Here is a 23,844-nt window from a genome sequence, read left to right on the forward strand (position 1 = left end):
GAGATCTTTACTGGCCAGCCACGCTGTGGAGTACTTGGAGGCCTGTGATGGAGCATTGTCCTGCATGAAAATCATGTTTTTCTAGAACGATACCGACTTCTTCCTGTACCACTGCTTGAAGAAGTTGTCTTCCAGAAACTGACAGAAGGTCTGGGAGTTGAGCTTCACTCCATCCTCAACCCGAAAAGGTCCCACAAGTTCATCTTTGATGATCCCAGCCCATACCAGTCCCCCACCTCCAGCTTGCTGGCGTCTGAGTCGGAGTGGAGCTCTCTGCCCTTTACTGATCCAGCCTCTGGCCCATCCATCTGGCCCATCAAGAGTCACTCTCATCTCATCAGTCCATAAAACCTTTGAAAAGTCAGTCTTAAGATATTTCTTGCCCCAGTCTTGACGTTTTATCTTATGTTTCTTGTTCAGAGGTGGTCGTTTTTCATCCTTCCTTACCTTGGCCATGTCCCTGAGTATCGCACACCTTGTGCTTTTTGTTACTCCAGTAAGGTTGCAGTTCTGAAATATGGCAACACTGGTGGCAAATGGCATCTTGGCAGCTTCACGCTTGATTTTCCTCAATTCATGGGCAGTTATTTTGCGCCTTTTTTGCCCAACACGCTTCTTGCGACCCTGTTGGCTATTTGCCATGAAACACTTGATTGTTCGGTGATCGCGCTCCAAAAGTTTGGCAATTTCAACACTGCTGCTTCCCTCTGCAAGACATCTCACAATTTTGGACTTTTCAGAGCCCGTCACATCTCTCTTCTGACCCATTTTGCCAAAGGAAAGGGAGTTGCCTAATAATTAAGCACACCTTATATAGGGTGTTGATGTCATTAGACAACACCCCTCCTCATTACAGAGATGCACATCACCTGATTTACTTAATTGGTAGTTGGCTCTCAAGCCTGAACAGCTTGGAGTAGGACAACATGGATAAAAAGGATCATGTAATCAAAATACAACTTGCCGAATAATTCTGCACACAGTGTATGAAAGCCGCATAGAGTTTGCTAAAAAACACATGAAGGACTCCCAGTCTATGAGAAATAAGATTCCCTGGTCTGATGAGATGAAGATAGACCTTTGTGGTGATAATTCTAAGGCCTCTTTCACACTTGCGTCGGTACGGGTCCGTCACTATGCGTCGCGCCAACGTACTGACGCACGTTGTGAAATTTGTGCACGACGTGGGCAGCGGATGCAGTCTTTCAATGCATCCGCTGCCCATTCTGAAGTCCAGGGAGGAGGGGGCGGAGTTTCAGCCGCGAATGCGTGGTAGAAAATGGAGAACGCGATGGACAAAAAAAGTTCACTTGAACGTTTTTCGTGCCGACGGTCCACCAAAACACGACGGATCCGTTGCACGACGGAAGCGACGTGCGGCCATCCGTCGCGATCCGTCACTAATACAAGTCTATGGGGAAAAAAACGCATCCTGCGGGCACATTTGCAGGATCCGTCTTTTTCCCAAAACGACGGATTGCGACGGATGCCAAACGACGCAAGTGTGAAAGAGGCCTAAGAGGTATGTGTGGAGAAAACCAGGCACTGCTCATCACCTGCAAATACAATCCCAACAGTGAAGCATGGTGGTGGCAGCATCATGCTATGGGGTGTTTTTCAGCTGCAGGGACAGGATGACTGGTTGTCATTGAAGGAAACATGAATGCGTCCAAGTACAGAGATATCCTGGATGAAAACATCTTCCAGAGTGCTCTGGACCTCAGACTTGGCCGAAGGTTCACCTTCCAACAAGACAATGACCCTAAGCACACAGCTAAAATAACTAAGGAGTGGCTTCAGAACAACTCTGTGACCATTCTTGACCGACCCAGCCAGGACCATGACCTAAACCCAATGGAGCATCTCTGGAGAGACCTGAAAATGGCATCCACCAACGTTCACCATCCAACCTGACAGAACTGGAGAGGATCTGCAAGGAAGAATGGCCGAGGATCCCCAAATCCAGGGGTGAAAAACTTGTGGCATCATTCCCAAGAAGACTCATGGCTGTACTAGCTCAAAAGGGTGCTTCTACTCAATACTGTGCAAAGGGTCTGAAGATTTATGGCCATGTGAGATTTCAGTTTTCCCTTTTTAATTAATTTGCAAAAATGTCTTTATTTCTGTTTTTTTTTAGTCAAGATGGGGTGCAGAGTGTACATTAATGAGAAAAAATGAACTTTATTGAATTTACCAAATGGCCGCAATGAAACAAAGAGTGAAAAATGTAAAGGGGTCTGAATACTTTCCATACCCATTGTATGCAATGCCTTGGGACTGTGGGAGCTAGCCAGATCCCTAGAATTAAGGGGCACCCTAGTCTATCCCTGTCCCTTGGATTACTCCTGAAGGCAGAGACACCATGTTAACGTGCTTTGCTATGCTCTTATATCAACGCAGGGAGGTGAGAAGCCGTAGTATATAGGATAACATTAACCAGACGAACAAGGGAAGACAGACAGGGATAAATGAAAATATAAATAACACAAAATCCAAACACCAAACCACAGAGTGGAACACAGTGGTGTAAAAGAAGGAGAAACCAAATTAGAGAGGATGAGCACACAAACAAAACAATAAGTAATAATCTCCTGAACAAATCTCAAAATGCCATCTCCCATCATGAATTACACCTCCAACTCCAGAACCAGGCAATAAAAACACTGGCAATTTCTAAGTGCCAGAGGAGAGCATATATAGCAGAAGGGAGTGTCCAACACAGAACAGCTGAGATAATCCAGGTAGGAAAGCTCCAGGAGCTTTAACTGAAGCTTAGATTCTTGCACTGCCAGCAAGGAAAAAAACGACACTGTTTAATAAGATGTTGAAGCACTTCTATCCAGTGCACGAATTCATGAAACCGAATGCTGCAATCTTCTGGTCCCGCTCTGTTACGGTATCCCCATGACAGACTGGAAAAGAGTCACGGGAGGAAGGTGAAGGGAGGAGAATGGGAGGAGAGATATTGGAGTATAGTGATAGGAGTTCTGTGTCCTTCTACTTTATTAGTGAATCAACCACTTTAACATCATCGGGTTGAGAGGTCCATAATCTCACTGCTCGTATTATAAAGAATGGGAGGAAAGTGAAGGAAGGAGAGTGATGGTAGGGGAGTAATGTTTTTGGAAGTAATTAGATGAGAGTGAAGACCGATGGGAGGAGAATGATGGGTGGAGTGAGGGGAGGAAAATAACGGGAGGAGGGTGATGGAAGAGGAATAATGGGAGGATAGTGATGGGAGGAGAGTGAGAGGAGAAGAGTTACAGGAGAGGAGAAAAGTGAGACATGAACAGTGAAGACAGTATAATGATAGAAGGGTGAGAGGAGAAAAGTGATGGGAGCAAAGTGATAGAAGAGTGAGTGAAGAAGGGTGACAAGAGGAAAGTGAGGGGAGGAGAGTGAAAAGAGGAAAGTGAAATGAGAAGAGTGATAGGAGAAGAGCGAGAGGAGGAGAGTAATAGAACAGTGACAAGAGTAGAGTGATATAAGACTGAGCGGGGAAGAGATGAAAAAAGTGAAGAGAAGAAAGTAATAGGAGAAGACTAAGTGGAGAAAAGTGACAGAAGGAGAGGAGAGTGATGGGAGGAGAGTGAAGGGTGGCAAGTTAGAGAATATTGACGGGAGGAGTGCAACAAGAGGAGTGACTGGAGGAGAGTGACTGGAGGAGAGTGACTGGAGGAGAGTGACTGGAGGAGAGTGACAGGAGAAAAGTGAAGGGAGGAGAGATACTGGAGTATAGTGATCGGAGGAGTGTGTCCAGGCCTCCTCATATTTTATTAGTGAATCAACCACTTTAACATCATCGGGTTGAGAGGTCCATAATCTCACTGCTCGTATTATAAAGAATGGGAGGAAAGTGAAGGAAGGAGAGTGATGGTAGGGGAGTAATGTTTTTGGAAGTAATTAGATGAGAGTGAAGACCGATGTGAGGAGAATAATGGGTGGAGAATGATGGGAGGAGTGAGGGGAGGAAAATAACGGGAGGAGGGTGATGGAAGAGGAATAATGGGAGGATAGTGATGGGAGGAGAGTGAGAGGAGAAGAGTTACAGGAGAGGAGAAAAGTGAGACATGAACAGTGAAGACAGTATAATGATAGAAGGGTGAGAGGAGAAAAGTGATGAGAGCAAAGTGATAGAAGAGTGAGTGAAAAAGGGTGACAATAGGAAAGTGAGGGGAGGAGAGTGAAAAGAGGAAAGTGAAATGAGAAGAGTGATAGGAGAAGAGCGAGAGGAGGAGAGTAATAGAACAGTGACAAGAGTAGAGTGATATAAGACTGAGCGGGGAAGAGAGGAAAAAAGTGAAGAGAAGAAAGTAATAGGAGAAGACTAAGTGGAGAAAAGTGACAGAAGGAGAGGAGAGTGATGGGAGGAGAGTGAAGGGTGGCAAGTTAGAGAATATTGACGGGAGGAGTGCAACAAGAGGAGTGACTGGAGGAGAGTGACTGGAGGAGAGTGACAGGAGAAAAGTGAAGGGAGGAGAGATACTGGAGTATAGTGATCGGAGGAGTGTGTCCAGGCCTCCTCATATTTTATTAGTGAATCAACCACTTTAATATCATGGGGTTGAGAGGTCCATAATCTCACTGCTCGTAGTATAAAGAATGGTAGGAAAGTGAAGGATGGAGAGATGTTTTTGGGAGTAATTTGAGGAGAGTGATAGGTGAAGACTGATGGGAGGAGAATGATGGGTGGAGAGACATGGGGAGAGTGATGGGAAGAAAATAATCGGAAGACAGTGATTGGAGAAGAGTGACAGGAGAAGAGTGACTGGGAAGAGAGTGACGGGAGAAGAGTGGTGGGAGGAGAAAGATGAGAGGAGTGTGATGCGAGGGAAATGAAATGTGGAGAGTGATGGGAGGTGTTATGATCCGGTGACCTTGGAGCCGCATGAGACTTTCTCAGGAGTAGGTGGAACCTGTACTGACCGCAAACCCTAAACTGTCACCGCAACTAGAAGTAGCCGTGGGATGTACCTAACACATCCTAGACACCTCGACACAGCCGGAGGACTAAATACCCCTATAGATGGAAATGGGAATTCTATCTTGCCTCAGAGCAGAACCCCAAAGGATAGGCAGCCCTCCACAAATATTGACTGTGAGTATTAGAGGAAAGACACATGCAGGCAGAAATCAGGATTTAGCAAAAGAGGCCACGCTAGCTAAATAGGAAAGGATAGGACAGAATACTAAGCGGTCAGTATTAAAACCCTAAAAATATCCACAGCAGATAATACAAAAATTCCACCATCTAACTAAAGACATGGAATGTATATCTGCATCTCCTGAGAATCCAACTAGACTGAAATATCCAAACACAGTCTAAGCTGGACAAGAAAAAACATTGAATAGCACTGAATTGTGAAGCACACAGCATGTGTGCTGCAGAAACAAAACCAGACACTTATCTTTGCTGATTTGGCAGCAGGGCAGGAGGAACCAGACAGAGATGCAAAACCTCCAAGAACAATGGACAACTGGCAAGGGCTAATGAATCCCGCACACCTAAATATCTGAGCTGCAATCAGCAGGGACACCTGCCCAGGTAGCATTACTACCAACAACCACCGGAGGGAACCCAAGAGCAGAATTCACAACAGGGAGGAGAATGATACAGTATGTAGAGTGATGGGAGGAGTGATGGGAGCAGAGTATGTTATATGGAGAGTGGATAGGAGGAGAATGATGGGAGAAGAATGCTATGTGGAGAGTGATAGGAGGAGAATGATATGTGGAGAATGATGGGAGAAGCGATAGGCGGAGAATGTTATATGGAGAGTGGATAGGAGGAGAATGATATGAGGAGAACGCTATGTGGAGAATGATGGGAGGAACGATAGGAGAATAATTTTTTTTAGAGAGTGATGGGAGGAGAATTATATGTGGAGGGTGGTGGGAGGAGTGATGGGAGCAGAGTGATAGGCGGAGAATGTTATATGGAGAGTGATAGGAGGAGAATGATATGTGCAGAGTGATGGGAGGAGAGTGAAGGGAGAAGATTGATATGTGGAGAATGATGGGAGAAGATTGATATGTGAACAGTGATGAGAGGTGTCAGGACTCGAACCCAGCAGCTCTTGTGCACCAGTCGGCAGCTCTTCCCTCTGAGCTATTCAGCTCGATGGACAGTTCCTTGCTAAACCAGATACTAGTACCTGTGTTATTGTTATTCCTGATTGTCTGCACCCTGAGTTCCTGTTTGTCTCCACCCCGAGTTTCTGATTGGCTCAACCTGATCTCCTGATTGAACACCCTACTTTAATCTGGCACTGCACTTCCTTCATTGCGAGATTATTGAGCCCCCAGCCTTTAGTTTACCTTCTTTCCACCTGCTGCTTAGCTTCAAGATTCTACTGCTGCTCCGTGTACCGACTTCTGGCTTTATCCTGACTACGATTCCTGCTGGTGCCACCCCTAGGGGTTGCAATATCACTACTCTAACTCAGGTCAGTCCATAACAGGAGGCGAATGATATGTGGAGAGTGATGGTAGGAAAATGATATATGCAGAATGACTGGGTAGAATGATATGTGGAAAGTGATGGGAGGAGAATGATGTTAGGAGAATGATGGGAGGAATGATGGTAGCAGAGTAATAAGCAGAGAATGTTATTTGGAGAGTGATAGGAGGAGAGTGATATGAGGAGATTGACAGGAGGAGAGTGATGGGAGGAGAGTGGTGGTGTCAAGCTGGGTGACGGATAAGTGCATAACAAAGGAGAAATGGAGAGGGAAGCCAAAACACTAGGGAAGTAGGGAGTGTAGACCCCTGGCCAGATCTAAAATTACCCTGACTGCCCTAAACGTCCCTATATAGTTTTTTCACCTATCGACGAGCAGGAACCTAATCCCTGCCTGACCCTAACGATAGGCCCTGGTTAGGGAGAGGATGAAGTTAGCACTGGTCAGTCCCCACTACAATTAAAGATAGAGAGGATAAACGAACGAGGGGAACACAGCTTGAGAAGACAACTGAGATGTCATGTCAGCAATCTTCCAAGAGTCCTCTGAAAGGGAACTGACTGTTAGTACATCCAGCTAGACAGAGACATGCAAGAGCTAACACCAGCACCATGCTGCAGACACGGAATGAATATAAGCCTTCAGTACAGGTGTCTAATTAGCAGCAGGAGGTGGAGGTAACCGTTGGATCCTAAAGGGAGAAGGATATCGCTCCACAACAGAGATACAAAAATCAAGCCAAATTCAGGATGGCTGTCTGTTACAACAGACATACCCATGACAGTACCCCCTCCTTCTATCAGTGTCCTCCGGACACTCAGGACCCAGTTTCTCAGGATGAGAGGCATGGAATGAATGAACCAGTCTAGGGGCATTCACCTCTAATGCTGAAACCCACATCCACTCTTCGGTAACATAATCCCTCCAGTGCACCAAGTACTGCAGGGAACGACTGGGAGGACAAGAATCAACAATCCTTGAAATCTGGAACTCCAAAACACGATCAACAATGATTGGGCAGGACGGCAGGGGAGAGGACTCAAGAGATTCAACATACTTCTTGAGCAAGAGACCTGTGGAACACATTGTGAATTTTAAGAGTTTGGGATAACTCAAGACGAAAAGCTTCAACTTAATATTCCTGGTCGACTGAGGATGGAAAGCAGAGGAAAAGGACAGCTGCATCCCCAGTCGAGTACAGAACGCTTTCCAGAGCTTAGAAACAAATTGGGTCCCCTGATCTGACACCACATCAGAGGGAATCTCATGAAGCATCACGATCTCATTTATAAACACTGGAGCAAGAGTCTTGGCTTTCGGAAGTGCCGGTAAAGCGATGAAATGCACCATTTTACTGAACCTATCCACAACCACCAGAACCGCAGTCTTGCCTGCAGACACCGGTAAGTCAGTAATAAAAATCCATGGACAAGTGTGTCCATGTCCTACTATGAATAGGTAGCGGAAGAAGAGTTCCAGACGGACAGGTATGCAATACTTTAGAATGCACGCAAACACTGTAAGCAGACATCTGTTCAACCCATCCCAATGTAACCCCGGCCACCAAAAACAACGAGAAAGGAGGTCTGCGGTTGTCTCACCCCCTGGATGACCAGCAAGCACAGAGTTATGTTGTTCCCTAATTACTTTACGGTGCAAATCAAATGGTACAAATAACATTCCCGAAGGGCAGGAGTCAGGGGCGTCCCCCTTAGCATCTAACACCTCACCCTCCAGGTCAGAGTATAAGGCCGAGACGACCACCCCCTTCTGCAAAATTGGGGTAGGGTCCTCATGGTCACCACCACCAGGGAAGCTCCAGGACAAAGCATCCGCCTTGGTGTTTTTAACTCCTGGAAGGAAAGTGACCACAAAATTGAATCTAGTAAAGAACTGGGACCAGCGAATTGAAGATATGACAGGTTCTTGTGGTCCGTGATAACAGTAATAGGATGGATAGCCCCCTCCAACCAATGTCGCCATTCCTCAAACACCAATTTAGTTGCCAAAAGTTCCCTATTACCCACGTCATAATTTCTCTCTGCCGAGGATAATGTTTTGGAAAAGAAGGTGCACAGATGCTGTAAAGAAATCAGATTGTATCTTAACTATCCAGACGACTAAGTTTTTGCAAGCCAAGAAGAATTTACTTTTTATCTGTATATTGGTTTGTGGATTTAAGTGCTTATGTCTGGTGGGTCACAGACAGACTTGCAAACTAATATACTATTTAACATACTGTGTAAGTCTGTAATAGTGACTTGCACATAGTGTGTGTTTATCTTTGCTTACTGTGTGCTGATATGCTAATTGTGTATTCTATTCTATAACCAGTTTGCTGACTTTAAAGGTAGATAGGGAAAGGCTGTGAAGGGGACTGAAGGACACTGGGTAATTCTAAAATTAGCTTTCATGCCTCGGGTATAAATAGACTCAGAGAGCAGATCTCATCACACAGAGCTACCAGCCGGACATTCTGCAAGCCACCCAATGGACGAGATACAGGACTGCAGCCAATTCATCATGGCACCATCACGAGGGACACAGATCTATGATTCCATAGGAAACAACCTAATGGTTTTAGGCTCCGGTTGGAAAGACAATCTGATCCAGTGACCATTTCTGAACCATGGATATGTTTGGAGAAAGCCAGGTTTGGGACCCACTGGTTGCCTGGTTCAATGGAGATGGTCGGATAAGCCAGGTGGTGACTCCCGTGTTAACTGGCTTTGGACCTTGGATGGACTCTATGGACAGTTCTTAGTCATCTCCCTATGCTTGTCATTACCTCTTCTCTGTGTGTGTATCACAGGTGGAATAGCGACCCAGGGAGCTCTGACATTGTGTCAACTGGCTTTGGACCTTGTACGGACTCTATGGACTGCTCTCGGTCATCTCCCTAAGCTTGTCGATATGTCTTCTCTGTGTATCACAGGTGGAATAGCGACTCTGGGAACTCTGACGTAACATCTACCATTATCCCGGCGAATCAGCGGAAGCGTGGGACCCTGTAATGTGCACCATCTTGGGGGTAATTGCTGGGACTGTTCTGTTTGCTATTGTGTGTTGAGGTTCAATAAAGTATTGCCACACTGTTTTACCCTAACCTTGTGTTGCCTGAGTATCGTTATGCCCACGTTTAACGGGAGAGCAGGCGTTAGGCGGGAAGATCCCTGGTCCATGTGGTTTCGGCTAGCAGAATTGGGCGCCCATCGACATCCCGTTTCCTCACAGATGCCATTTACTAGGGGACGGACCCTGAGACAACACAGCCCCAACCCCCCTTCTGACGCATCAACCTACACAACAAAGGCCTGCAAAATTTCAGGTTGACTGAGTAAAGGAGACGTGGTGAAACAGTTCTTTAGAGAGAAAAAAGCCTGCTGAGCAGCATCCAACCATTTAGAAAAATCAGACTTTTTTTGTCATGTCAGTAAAGGGTTTCACAATTACTGAATTATTCCTGATGAATTTCCGGTAAAAATTAGTAAAGCCCAGGAAACGTAGGACCTTCAGGTTCTCGGGACAGTCCCAATCAAGGACAGCACAGGTTGACTGAGTATAGAGGCCGTGGCAAAACAACTCTTTAAGGAGGAAAAAGCCTGTTGAGCCGCATCCGACCATTAAGAAAAATCAGACCCCTTCCTTGTTTTGTCAGTAACAGGTTTCACCATTACCGAGTAATTTTGAACAAACTTCTGGTAAAAATGACTGAAACACAGAAAATGGTATAATGGCTTCACATTCTCGGATGGTCCCAGTCAAGTACAGCTCGACGCTTCTCCTGATCGATCCAAAAACCCAAAAATGACAACAGGTATCACAAAAACTGCACCTCCTGGAAGACACATTTCTCTGGTTTGGCATAAAGCTTGTTATCCCTTAATATCTGCAGCACCTGTATCACATGCCCCTGATGTGTCTCAAAATCCGGTGAGTAAACCAAATTGTAATCCAGACAGACCACCACAAACCTGCCCACCAAATGATGGAAAATATAATTTATGAAATGCTGGAACACCGCCGATGCATTGGTCAGACCGAAAGGCATAACCAGACTCTCGAAATGTCCCTCAGGGGTATTGAACGCCATTCATCCCTTTCCCTGATTCTAACCAGGTTATAGGCCCCTCTTAAATCCAACTTGGAGAATACCTTACCTCCCACCACCTGGTTGAATAAATCTGGAATCAGAGGAAGAGGATATGGATATCGGATAGTAATTTGATTCAATTCCCGGAAATCTAAACAGAGACGGAGACCACCATCTTTCTTCTTCACGAAAAAGAACCATGCCACCACGGACGAAGATTAAGGTCTGATATGTGCCTTCTCAAGACTCTCAGCAATAAAATCTTCATGGCTTGTCTCTCAGGACTGGACAGATTGTACAGTCTGGACTTGGGTAGTTTAGCTCCAGGAGTCAGGTTAATAAGGCTAGGTTCACATTGCGTTAGTGGGTGATCGCTAACGGACAGCGTTGCACGGCGAAAATGTCACAATTAACGCCGTGCAACGGGTGCGTTAGCGCACCCATTGACAGCAATGTAAATTTCGCCTGCAGCGCATCACTAGCGCGTGCCTTTTTCGGCTCGCGCTAGTGATGTGCCGTTCTTCTGTGACGCGCCTCGGACGCTGCTTGCAGCGTCCGCGGCGCGCCCGAGGTCCGTTCCCCGCTCTCGCAGATCGGGGATCTGCGAGAGCGGGGACGTTAACGCAATTCCTGAACGCGGCCCCTAAATAAACATTGCGTTAGCGCAATCCGCTAGCGCTAGCGCTAAACGGATTGCCCTAACGCAATGTGAACCTAGCCTAAGACAGTCATATGCCCGATGAGGGGGCAAATCCTGACACATCTTCTAGTAAAATACCTTCTCAAAGTCAGACAAAAAGGCTGGTGAGGTCCGCGTAGATACTGCAGACAGGGAAATGTTTAAGCAGTTATCACGGCAGTAATCTCCCCACTCCACAATCTCTCTGAATTGCCAATCCACTATCGGATTATGTTTCACCAACCAGGGTAACCCAAGAACAATAGGAGTGTGGAGACCCTCCAGGACATAACAAGAAATTACCTCATAATGGTTAGTGGTGCTGAGTCGATGGCGTAAAGAGGAAAGTGCTTAGCTAAGGTAGAGCAAACCCATGAGTTCTAGCAAACTCAGCATCCACCATACTGACTCCAGCTTCACTGTCTACAAACACAGAAATTCTCTCAGTCCTGCTCTCTAGCACCACCTCTGCTGTCAGGACAAACCGAGAATTACAGGTTGAAGAACATATCCCTTATTTATCCATGCTCCCAAGGGTTAATAGAGTCTATTTTTGTTTGCTAATCAAAGGACAGGCCCCAATAAAATGTCCCTTCCTCCGACAAAAAAAAAGTATTTTTCTTGCGAATGTCGGGAGAGACATACAGCGCAGACGTATCCAACTGCATGGGTTCCTCTAACTCCACAAGTATAGGTTCATCCCCAGACCGTCCCCCCAACACAGGGGTATTGTCCCAGAAAGAGGGCTCAGGAGAAGGTGGTCTTACCTATCAATCCCGCAGGAGTCTATCCACCCGAATAGCTAATGAAATGGCAGCCTCCAATGACTCCGGAGTTTCATACACTGCCAAAGCATCTTTTAACGTTGGTAAGTAAGACCTTGACAAAATTGGCTCCTAAGAGCCGGGTCATTCAATTTGGTATCGGTTGCCCACCTACGGAATTCAGAGCTATAAGTCTCCACTAAACGATTCCGCTGCTGAAGGAGATTCAGGCAAGGAATTACGGTCAGGATCAGTTACGGTCAGGATCAGTAAAGGGAACCTGTGATCAGGATTGTGCTCAGTGACTACAGTGTCAGGTCGGCGCCGTTATACTGATTACAGTGATACCTGTGATGAGGATTGTGCTCAGTGACTACAGACAGTGTCAGGTCGGTACCGTTATACTGATTACACTGATACCTGTGATGAGGATTGTGCTCAGTGACTACAGACAGTGTTAGGTCGATGCCGTTATACTGATTACAGTGATACCTGTGATGAGGATTGTGCTCAGTGACTACAGACAGTGTCAGGTCAGTACAGTTATACTGATTACACTGATACCTGTAATCAGGATTGTGCTCAGTGACTACAGGCAGTGTCAGGTCGGTGCCGTTATACTGATTACACTGATACCTGGTGATGAAATCCGTCTTCTGGTTGTTTTTTAATCTACATTTTCAGTTTTGAGTTTATCATATGTTAATAATATTGTCACGGGGAGACTAGGTGGGCAAGAGCTAATAACCCGGGCCCCTGCAATTTCCCTCAGACTAGGGAAATCCTGACTGACCCTCTACCTAGAGTTTACACTGAAGGTGTGAATGTCTAGGCCTCGACCCTCGCCCTGTCTCCTGTTTCAACCCTAGGCTGAAACCACCACCCAGTGAAAAGATCATACACCAATACCCACAGTTAGGACAAGGATAACGGAAAATATACACCACGCCGCAGTCACTCAGGAATACACTATAAATGCGCAGGGCAAAATAAATACAAATATAGGAAGGAGTAAATAAGACAAAGGGAAATACACCACCAGCAACGATACTCCAACTACTTGCTCACCACTCCAGACCGAGATAACAACGCACAAGACAGAAGCTATAATCGGCGACGCCCAATGTTCAGGAGAACTATTTAAAGGCAATAGGCATGGCCCAGCTTCCAATCCGAGCATAAGGTAAATTAACCCCGGACCAGCTAGATAAAATCTAGCAGACGCCAATGAGCACATAGTGGTCAAAAGCGGAATTACCGCTGTCTGTCGAACGACCTGGTCTGAACAGCGTCCGACATGACAGTACCCCGCCTTCTACGAGGGACCCCAGGGCCCTCGCGGCTTATAGGACCCGGCTTGTCCGGATGGCAACGGTGAAAAAACCTGACCAGCCGATCCGCATGAATGTGCGAGGCTGGTACCCAGGACCTCTCCTCAGGCCCATAACCACGCCAGTGTACCAAGTACTGTAAAGTGCGGCGCACTACACGAGAGTCAACCACCTTGGAGACTTCAAATTCCAAATTACCATCCACCAAGACTGGAGGTGGCATAGGCGCCGCGTCCACAGAACCCACCACCTTCTTTAAAAGAGACCTGTGGAACACGTTGTGTATCTTATACACCGTAGGAAGCTCCAATCGGTACGCTACTGGGTTAATGACGGCGGTGACCCTAAATGGACCAATAAACCGTGGACCCAATTTAAGGGATGGTATTTTGAGTCTTATGTTTTTTGTGGATAACCACACCCAGTCATCCACACTCAGGTCCGGACCTGGCACACGCCTACTGTCAGCCACACGTTTGTACCTAGCACCCACACTCAACAGGCACTGTTTAACTCTCCTCCAGACTGATGACAATTGTGCTCCTAACTGGTCCTCCTTCGGAACGCCGGAAGAGCCCCTCTAACTCAAAGTACAAAATTGAGGATGTAGCCCGTAAACACAAAAAAATGGAGACTCCCCAGATGACTCCTGGCGGTGATTATTGATGGCAAACTCAGCCAAAGGAAGAAAGGTAGACCACTCCTCCTGGTTATCAGAGACAAAGCAGCGTAAGTACTGTTCCAAATTTTGGTTCATACGCTCAGTCTGACCATTTGACTGAGGATGAAACGCCGAAGAATGAGACAACTTGATCCCCAGCTGTGAGCAAAATGCTTTCCAAAATTTTGCCACAAACTGAGACCCCTTATCAGACACGATGTCAGACAGAACCCCATGAAGTCTGACCACCTCCTGCACAAATACCTGAGCCAGAGTCTTAGCGTTAGGCAACAAAGGCAAAGACACAAAGTGCGACATTTTTGAAAACCGATCAACAATCACCAAGATGACCGTGTTCCCAGCTGAGGAGGGCAAATCAGTGATGAAATCCATGGAGATTTCCGTCCATGGCTTACTAGGTACCTCAAGAGGAAGTAGTGTGCCAACAGGACGGGAGCGGGGCGTCTTAGCCCTAGCGCACGTGGTACCAGCTGACACGTATGAGACCACGTCCTGTCGGATCTTGGGCCATCAAAACCGACGTGACACCAACTCCAAGGTACCTCTAACCCCTGGGTGGCCAGCCAGGACAGCATCATGATGCTCCGCCAAAACCTTTAAGCGGAGATGAAGCGGTACAAAAGATTTGTTGATGGGAAGCTCAGATGGTACCTCCTCCTGAGCCTCGGCAATCTCAGCCTCAACCTCGGTAGTGAGAGCCGAAACCACAACACCCTTTTGGAGGATGGGTACTGGATCCTCCCGAGGTTCTCCCCCCGGAAAACACCTGGACAGAGCATCTGCCTTAGTGTTTTTAGACCCCGGTCTATAAGTGACAACAAAATTGAACCGCGTGAAAAACAATGCCCAGCGAGCCTGCCTGGGGGACAGACGCTTGGCAGACTCCAAATACAGCAGATTCTTATGATCGGTAATAACAGTTAACTAATGTACCGACCCCTCCAAGAAGTGTTGCCATTCCTCAAAGGCCAACTTAATTGCCAACAACTCCCTGTTGCCGATATCGTAGTTACGTTCAGCGGACGACAGTTTCTTGGAGAAATAGGCGCATGGACGCAAATCACTCAAAGATGAGTCTTGTGACAGCACCGCCCCCACACCAACTTCAGATGCATGGACCTCCACAACAAAAGGCTTTGACACGTCTGGCTGCACAAGAATGGGGGCCGAAACAAAACTGTTCTTAAGAAATTCAAATGCGCGCACAGCAGCCTCAGGCCAAACGGAGAAATTGGTACCCTTTTTAGTCATGTCAGTTAGCGGTTTAGCAATGATGGAAAAATCCTTGATAAATTTCCTATAGTAGTTAGAAAACCCAAGGAACCGCTGAAGTGCTTTCAGGTTATCAGGACGTTCCCAATGCAGTACCGCCTGCACCTTAGCGGCGTCCATTTTAAACCCAGAAGCAGACACAATATAACCCAAGAAAGGCAACTCTTGAACAGAAAATACACATTTCTCAAGTTTAGCATACAGCTTATTCTCTCTGAGAAGCTGTAACACCTGCCTGACATGATCTAATTGAGTATCACGGTCGCAAGAATATATGCGAATGTCATCTAGGTACACGATAACGAATTTCCCCAAAACATGCGAGAACACATCATTGATGAAATGTTGGAACACTGCAGGTGCGTTAATCAACCCAAACGGCATCACCAAATTTTCAAAAATGACCCTCAGGGGTATTAAAAGCCGTCTTCCACTCATCACCTTGACGGACTCTTATGAGGTTGTACGCCCCCCTGAGGTCAAGCTTGGTAAACCACTTAGCACCTGACACCTGGTTGAACAAATCTGGTATTAGTGGCATAGGGTATGGATCACGAATCGTAATCTGGTTCAATTCCCTGAAATCCAAACACGGGAATAATCCGCCATCTTTCTTCTTCACGAAGAAGAACCCTGCTGCCACTGGCGAGGATGAAGGCCTGATGTGCCCTTTGCTCAAACTTTCAGCAATGTAATCCTTTAACGCTTGTCTCTCCGGACCGGAGATGTTAAACATCCTAGCTTTAGGCAGTATGGCCCCTGGTTTAAACCTGATAGTACAGTCATAGGGATGATGTGGTGGCAACTCTGAACAACCCTTCTCAGAGAAAACATCCACAAAATACAGAAGTGACTCCGGAACGCTTGAAGTCACAGCAGACACACATGTGGCCAGGCTATTCTCCTGGCAGAACTCGCTCCACTGAATTATGTCCTGAGTTTTCCAGTCAATTACCGGGTTGTGCATAGACAACCATGGAAAACCCAAAACCACCTGAGCAGGAAGATTCCTGAGCACCTTACATGTAACCTGCTCGGAATGTAGAACCCCAATGTGGAGTTTCACCTCAGCCACAAATTCAGTAATCTCCCCCTGTGAGAGAGGAGCAGCATTGATGGTGACCACGCGGATAGGATGGGGCAGTTTTTCAATCCTAAAACCTGCTGTGCGCGCAAACTCCTCATCAATGAGATTTGTGGCTGAACCACTATCCACAAACACAGTAATTAGCAGCTCACTGCCAGCAACAAAAACCTTAGCAGGGAGCATGCATTGAGAAACCACCATGGAGGATATACATAAGCTCAGACTGGTCTCCTCCACACCCTCTGAGCTTAGAAGTTTTCCGCCGTTGCGTCTTTCTTAGACAGTAGAGGACAGATGTTAATAAAATGACCAGTCTTACCGCAGTAAAAACAGGCTCCCTGCTTCCTGAGCTCAGGGGCTCGACGCTTCACATGTGACACCCCTGCGATTTGCATAGGCTCCGCGGGCTCACCTGCAGCAACCACACGTGAACCTAAACCCTCTCCCATAGGCGGTGTCTCATGCTCCCCCTGACGCAAACGGCGATCAATGCGGACAACCAGACTCAGCGGAATCTAGAGAGGTAGGAGTCTCATACATCAGAAGGGCTTTTTTAACCCTTCCAGAAACCCCATGAATAAGCTGACTCCGCAGCGCTAGATCATTCCACTGTGTATCGATCGCCCAGCGACAAAATTCAGAACAGTAATCCTCTGCAACTCGCTCCCCCTGGCGAATAGTGCGTATCTTAGATTCTGCTAGCGCCATTTTGTGTGGCTCATCGTAAATGTTTCCAAGAAAGGAAAAAAAACTCTCCACAGAGTCAAATGCAGCAGAATCAGATGGCAAAGAAAACGCCCATGCTTGGGGATCACCGCTTATCAATGACAACACCAGGGCCACACACTGAGCCTCATTACCTGAGGAGATCGGGCGCATACGGAAATATAGTTTGCAAGCTTCACGAAAAGAAACAAATTTACTGCGTTCCCCAGCAAATTTTTCAGGCAAAGGAAACTTAGGCTCAGCAACTCTACCTGTCGCTCCAGCTTGCACATTAGATACTGCTAGTCCCTGTTGCTGCACTGCCCCCCTCAACTCAGTGACCTGTATGGACAGCGCCTCCAACTGGTGGGTTATGGAAGTCATGGGATCCATGACAAAACAAAAAAAAGGAACCCCCTTTTTTTTTGTTTTAAAGGCCGATTATAATGTCACGGGGAGACTAGGTGGGCAAGAGCTAATAACCCGGGCCCCTGCAATTTCCCTCAGACTAGGGAAATCCTGACTGACCCTCTACCTAGAGTTTACACTGATGGTGTGCATGTCTAGGCCTCGACCCTCGCCCTGTCTCCTGTTTCAACCCTAGGCTGAAACCACCACCCACCACCCAGTGAAAAGATCATACACCAATACCCACAGTTAGAACAGACAAGCATAACGGAAAATATACACCACGCCACAGTCACTCAGGAATACACTATAAATGCGCAGGGCAAAATAAATACAAATATAGGAAGGAGTAAATAAGACAAAGGAAAATACACCACCAGCAACGATACTCCAACTACTAGCTCACCACTCCAGACCCAGATAACAACGCACAAGACAGAAGCTATAATCAGCGACGCCCAATGTTCAGGAGAACTATTTAAAGGCAGTGGGCGTGACCCAGCTTCCAATCCGAGGATCAGGTAAATTAACCCCGGAACAGCTAGATAAAATCTAGCCGACGCCATTGAGCACATAGTGGTCAAAAGCGGAATTACCGCTGTCTGTCGAACGACCTGGTCTGAACAGCGTCCGACATGACAAATATATACGATTACTATGAGCTGCTACTGCACAGGGGTGTGGTGTCATCTTGGAGAACTTTTTTTCTTCTCTAGCAAGATGGCGCCGCCGGCACAATAGCACCTATCGGATCACAGCTATGTACATCGATAGATGCTACTGCGCAAACACGGAGGTGCCATTTTATTATTTTTTTTTTATACTCCTCAGGAAAAGCTCAACCACATGTAGTAACTACACAGCGCAGGGGCAACGGCCGGCAGAAGGGTTTTTTTTTCCTCAGTATGTACAGGTATTCATTCTGCAACCTGAGGGGCAGGTCACTGAGGGATCAGCGACCTGTCAGCAGTCTGCATTATGAAGACCCCTCTCCAGGCCGCCCCGGGGGCACGAGCCTATCATTAACTCTGAACTGAAAATAAAGATTAAACAACCAGAAGGCAGATTTCATCAACCAAGGTATCATTTTAATCAGTATTACGGCGCCAACCTGACACTGCAGGTTACTGTGCACAGTCCTGCTATAAGGGCTAAAGCCCAGAAAAACCCTTCTACAGACTGGAGACACATAGAATCCTGCGGTAGAGACTGGTGAAATCACAAGTCCCACTCGTTGCTCCTCATCTCCAGAGGAGTAAGGCAAAGTTTAAAATACAATGTACAAGCTTCTTTAAATACAAAACACGTCCCTACCCCCAGAAAACCTGTCTAGAAGGGCATTTTGGGTTCATGCTGGACCGGCCTGCCGCAGAGTCCGCACAATAGGAGCCTGCAGCCGCTGCCATTGCTGCTGAACCTCAGAACGAAGGCAGTCTCCTCCAGTGGCAACCTCTGCCAGCAAAAAGACACAGGATCCATGAACCCAGAAGAAGAAGAGGAGCGTGATGGCAGAAGAATGATGTGTGGAGAGTGATGAGAGGAGAGTGATGAGAGGAGAGTGACAGGAGGAGAGTAATGGGAGGAGAGTGATGGGAGGAGAACAGTGAGATGAGCATGATGGCAGGAGAACGATATGTGGAGTGAGAAGATGAGAGTGATGGGAGGAGAGTAACTGGAGGAGAGTGATGGGAGAAAAATGATATGTGGAGAGTGATGGGAGGAGAGTGATGAGAGGAGAGTGACAGGAGGAGAGTAATGGGAGGAGAGTGATGGGAGGAGAACAGTGAGATGAGCATGATGGCAGGAGAACGATATGTGGAGTGAGAAGATGAGAGTGATGGGAGGAGAGTAACTGGAGGAGAGTGATGGGAGAAAAATGATATGTGGAGAGTGATGGGAGGAGAGTGATGAGAGGAGAGTGACAGGAGGAGAGTAATGGGAGGAGAGTGATGGGAGGAGAACAGTGAGATGAGCATGATGGCAGGAGAACGATATGTGGAGTGAGAAGATGAGAGTGATGGGAGGAGAGTAACTGGAGGAGAGTGATGGGAGAAAAATGATATGTGGAGAGTGATGGGAGGAGATTGACGGGAAGAGAATATGTGGAGAGAATGATATGAGGAGAGTGATGGGAAGTGAGCGATGGGAGGAGAGTGACGGGAGGAGAAAGATATGTGGAGAGCGATGGGAGGACTAATGGGAGTGACAAAAGGAAAATGAAGGGAGGAGAGTGATGGAGGATAGTAACAGAAGGAGAATGACAGAAGTAGTGATGGGAGGAGAATGATATCTGGAAAGTGATGGGAGGAGAATGACGGGAGGAGAGTGACGGGAGGAGAGTGACGGGAGGAGAGTGATGGGAGGAGAGTGATGGGAGGAGAGTGATATGAAGAGAGTGAGGGGCGGAGAATGATATGAGGAGAGTGATGCGAGGAGAGTGATGGGAGGAGAGTGATGGGAGAAGGGATAGGAGGAGAATGTTATGTGGAGAGTGATGGGAGGAGAATAATATGTGGAGAGTGATGGCAGGAGTGGTGGGAGGTGATTGATAGGCGGAGAGTGATGAAAGGAGTCATGGGAGAAGAGTAACAGGAGAGTGATGGGAGGAGAATACTATTTGGAGAGTGATGGAAGGAGAGTGACAGAAGGAGAGTGATGTGAAAAGAATGATATGTGAAGAGTGATGGGAAGAGAATGATATGTGGAGAGCGTTGGGAGAAGAATGATATGTGGAGAGTGATGGGAGAAGAATGATGAGAGTGGTGGGAGGAGAACAATGAGAGGAGCGTGATGGCAGAAGAATGATCTGTGGAGAGTGATGGGAGGAGAATATGTGGAGAGTGATGGAAGGAGTGATGGGAGAAGAGTGATAGGTGGAGAATGTTATTTGGACAGTGATAGGAGGAGAATGATATGAGGAGAGTGGTGGGAGAACGATGAGAGGAGCGTGATGGCAGAAGAATGATCTGTGGAGAGTGATGGGAGGAGAATATATGGAGAGTGATGGGAGGAGAATATGTGGAGAGTGATAGGAGAATAATTTGTGGAGAGTGATAGGATGAGAGTGACGGGAGGACAGTGATGGGAGGAGAGCGACGAGAGAAAAATGATATGTGGAGAGTAATGGGAGCAGAATGATATAAGGAGAGTGATGGGAGGAGAATTGTCATGACTCCCGGGTATTACTGCTGCAGGGAGAGCTGAGAGCAGAGCATCAGGGAACTCAGCGGGTAGCAAACAGAACCTGAACCATGTGACAGGGAAGGAGGTGGTCGAGGGCGCCGCCAGATGCCGGGGTGCAGAAGAGACTATATACACTGGAGAGTAGTTAAACGTGATCAAACAGGAGATAACAAGGTAACCAATGGGTGAGAAGGAGGGATAGTCAGAAAAGGAATCCAAAGGTCAGAAAACCAGCAGAACAAACAAGCAAATGCAAACTGAGCACACACTCAAGGGGTCAGACACACAGACTAAACGAAAGTATAGCTGACAAGGAATCCTAGTCTGGAGTGAGTATAAATACCCCTCCCAAATCCAAAGAGAGGCCAACAACATTAACCCTGAGAGAACAGGACATGAACCATGTCCTATACATGACAAGAATGATATGAAGACAGTGATGGAATGAGAGTGATGGGAGGAGAATGTTATGTGGAGAGTGATGGAAGGAGTGATGGGAGAAGAGTGACAGGAGGGAGTAGAATGCTATTTGGAGTGTGATGGGAAGAGAGTGATGGGATGAGAATGCTATTTGGAGAGTGATGGGATGAAAATGGTATGTGGAGAGTGCTGGGAGGAGAGTAATGGGATGAGAATGCTATTTGGAGATTGATGTAAGAAGAGTGAAGGGAGGAAAGTGATGGAAGGAGAGTGATGGGATGAGAATGTTATTTGGAGAGTGATGGGAGGAGAATACTATTTGGAGAGTGATGGGAGAAGGGATGGGAGGAGAATGTTATGTGGAGAGTGACAGGAGGAGAATAATTGGAAGAGAATACTGTTTGGAGAGGGGATAAGAATGGTATGTGAAGAGTGACAGGAGAAGAGTGATGGGAGGAGAATGATATGTGGAGAGTGACAGGAGAAGAGTGATGAGAGGAGAATGATATGTGGAGAGTGACAGGAGAAGAGTGATGAGAGGAGAATGATATGTGGAGAGTGATGGGAGAAGACTTGTGGTAGGAGAGTGATTTGAGGAAGATGAAATGTGGAGAGTGATGGGAGGAGACTGATATGAGGAGAGTGAATGAAGGAGAGTGACAGGAGGAGACTGATATGAGGAGAGTGACGGGAGGAGAATACTATTTGGGGAGTGATGGGAGAAGAGTGACAGAAGTAGAGTGATGGAACGAGAGTGATGGGATGAGAATGCTATTTGGAGAGTGATGGGAGTAGAGTGATGGGATGAAAATGGTATGTGGAGAGCGCTGGGAGGAGAGTGATGGGAGGAGAGTGACGGGAGGAGATTGACGGAAGGAGAGTGATGGGAAGAGTGATGTGAGGAGAATGATATGTGGAGAGTGATGGGAGGAGAGTGACGGGAGGAGAGTGATGGGAAGAGAGTGATGTGAGGAGAATGATATGTGGAGAATGATGGGAGGAGAGTGATGGGAAGAGAGTGATGTGAGGAGAATGATATGTGGAGAGTGACGGGAGGAGAGTGATGGGAAGAGAGTGATGGGAAGAGAGTGATGGGAAGAGAGTGATGTGAGAATGATATGTGGAGAGTGATGGGAGGAGAGTGATGGGAAGAGAGTGGTGTGAAGAGAATAATATGTGGAGAGTACTGACAGGAGTGGTGGTAGGAAATTGATATGTGGAGAGTGATGGAAGGAGTGATGGGAGAAGAGTGCTATTTCGAGCGTGATGGGAGGAGAGTGATGGGATGAGAATGTTATGTGGAGAGTAATGGGATGAGAATGAGGGAATGAGTAATGAGGGATGAGAATATTTGGAGATCGATGGGAGAAGATTGGTCGGAGGAAAGTGACGGAAGGAGAGTGATGGGATGAGATTGATATGTGGAGAGTGATAGGAGGAGAGTGATGGGATGAGAATGCTATTTGGACAGTGATGAAAGAAGACTTGTGGTAGGAGAGTGATTTGAGGAAAATGAAATGTGGAGAGTGATGGGAGGAGACTGATATGAGGAGAGTGATGGGAGGAGAGTGATGTGAGGAGAATGATATGTGGAGAGTGATGGGAGGAGAGTGACGGGAGGGGAGTGATATGAGAGTGACTGGAGGAGAGTGATGGGAGGAGAAAGATATGTGGAAAGTGATGGTAGGACCAATGGGAGAAAAGTGATGAAAGGAAAATGATGGGAGGATAGTGATGGAGGAGAGTAATAGAAGGAGAATGACAGAAGTAGTGATGGAAGCAGAATAATAAGGCAAAAGTGATAAAAAAAGAGAGACAATAGTGATAGGAGATTGATAGAAAAGTGATGGGAAGAGAGTTACATGCGTGGAGGATGATGAGGGAGGTTACACACTCACCGGTTTATTTCCCGCTGCTGTCTCTTTGCAGTGACTGTTGTCTCGCAGTGCACTCTGTCTCACTTGATGCCTGACTCTCCCTGCACTTTCTGGTCATTGACTGTTCTCTTTCTACAGTCTCTGAAAAGTGGCTTACTTACCCCGTACTCTCTAGTCACTTGATGCCTGTCACTCCCTGCTGGGTGTGGTCTCTAGCTGACAGTCTCTTCCTGCAGGCTATTATCACTGGCTGCCTCTTTCTCCTTGCAGTCTTTCCCTGCAGTCTCTTTGTCACTTGTTGCCAACCTTTCTGTCTTTTCAGTCTCTGGTCACGAGCTGTCTCTCTCAGAATTATCTGGTGACTAGCTGTCACTCCCTGCAGTGTCTCATCACTTTCTCTTCATGCAATCTCTGGCTCCTGGCTGATGCTCCCTGCAGTCTCTTGTCAATGGCTGCTTCTCTATACTTTCACTCTGGTCACTAGCTGTCTCTCACTGCAATTTCAGTTCACTGTCTCTCCCTGCAGTCTCTTCTCATTGGCTGTCTATCCCTACAGACTACCAGTCTCTTTCTGCTGTTTCTCGTTGTTTCTCTCTGCAGTCTCTGCTCACTGTCTGTCCCTCTGCAATCTCTGCTCACTGTCTGTCCCTCTGCAGTCTCTGCTCACTGTCTGTCTCTGCAGTCTCTGCTCACTGTCTGTCTCTGCAGTCTCTGCTCACTGTCTGTCTCTGCAGTCTCTGCTCACTGTCGGTCTCTCCCTGCATTGTCTGCAGTCTCTGTGCACTCTGGGTAGGACAACACTCACCCTGCAGCTCAGCAGCCTCCCTGCACTGCATGATGGGAAGAATCTGCAGGGAGAGGAGGAGGAGACAGAGACATGCA

At 47.0% G+C, this 23,844-nt stretch overlaps 1 protein-coding gene across 1 annotated transcript in view; it reads right to left on the reverse strand.

The window, feature by feature from the left end:
* Positions 1-23,794, reverse strand: part of LOC143781258 (uncharacterized) — a 94,412-nt gene extending 70,618 nt beyond the window's left edge. Inside the window, exon 1 of the mRNA XM_077267754.1 lies at positions 22,984-23,794. The gene's annotated coding sequence lies outside the window, so the exon portion shown is untranslated. The remainder of the gene's footprint in view (positions 1-22,983) is intronic.
* Between the last annotated feature and the right edge of the window lie 50 nt (positions 23,795-23,844).

Source organism: Ranitomeya variabilis, chromosome 6 (assembly GCF_051348905.1).
Source record: "Ranitomeya variabilis isolate aRanVar5 chromosome 6, aRanVar5.hap1, whole genome shotgun sequence".
NCBI lineage: Eukaryota > Metazoa > Chordata > Amphibia > Anura > Dendrobatidae > Ranitomeya > Ranitomeya variabilis.